The following is a 1,284-nucleotide window of genomic DNA, read 5'->3' as shown; positions in this document are numbered from 1 at the left end:
CTCCAACGCGACTTCGACCTTATTTTTGAGATACCCTGTAGACTATAAACATATAAATAATAAAATAAAATTGTTAATCTTTTAACGGAATATAAACTACATTCAGTAGTAGTTTTGTTCTGCTAATAATTGTAAACATAAAAACTTTTAAAAAAGATTAGATTATACAGTTTCAGTCTCAATTCTCAATATTCATGTTCAATTAGATTAGTCTTTTTCTTTAATGCCTTCAAAATTGTTACTAATTTTTCTGTGGCTAACCTGTTTCTTAGTTTTGTACACTAACCCAAAAGCTGAAAACAGTCTTTCTATGCCAGCAGAAGAAGCAACTGCTGTATGGAGTTGTGTTATCAAATCGAATGTAACAACATTGATATTATTTTTTAGCGCAAGCCACCATGTTATTGGCTTAACATTTTTAATAGCTTCTTCAGAAAAAAGATAAATTTTGAACGAAGTTTTTGTTCGGTAGGATATAACGTCAGGTATGGCTGCAGAATGAACCAGTACCCCTGATTAATCAACCCGATTTACCCGCAGGATCAATAAGGTCAATAATAAATTCGCGTACACTTTGGGAAAGCGCTCAGTGACATTTACACAAGAAACATATTAATAGTAATATAAAATAACAATAATAATAAATAAATATAACTGATTCTTTCAGTTATGTGTTATTTTTTAAGGTGAAAGGGTCAAATATTTACACACTATTTTTGTTTGTTTAAGCAACAAAAAAATAGATTTTAAACAAAAACATATTTTTTTGTTGCTCAAAAGACACAAAATAAATCAGAAAACATTGTTCCAAATAAAAAACAATGTTTCTTGATTAGAATAAAAAACATGTTTTTTTAACAATCCTGCTTCGCTCATTGTTGGACAATCGAACTTTGAGCGAAGCTTCGCTCGCTACGCATTTTCGCACGAATCGACGGAGTGGGTAGTCTTTGCCGGTAAAGCTTTGCTATATGAAATTGTACCTTTAAATGTCCTTTTTAAGATGTCTTTAACGGGATCTACAAAAGAGAGAGAGAGAGAGAGAGAGAGAGAGAGAGAGAGAGAGAGAAGTCGTAGGATCTTACGTCGTAGAAAATTGACCAATTATAGTCGATTATTCTTCTCATATTCGGCTGTGATTGGTTAACTTTCTACGACTTAGGGAGCGTTTATATTGACCACAATATTTTTCGTAATATTTTTTGCAATAAGTTTATTACAGTTTTTTAAGATTAAATTTTTGAAATTTGGGGGAATTACTAATATTTCAGATTGTGTTGCCGG

The sequence above is a fragment of the Trachymyrmex cornetzi genome, unplaced genomic scaffold (assembly GCF_001594075.2).
Source record: "Trachymyrmex cornetzi isolate Tcor2-1 unplaced genomic scaffold, Tcor1.1 scaffold274, whole genome shotgun sequence".
Taxonomy (NCBI): Eukaryota; Metazoa; Arthropoda; class Insecta; order Hymenoptera; family Formicidae; genus Trachymyrmex; species Trachymyrmex cornetzi.
Note: the sequence above shows the minus strand (reverse complement) of the source record.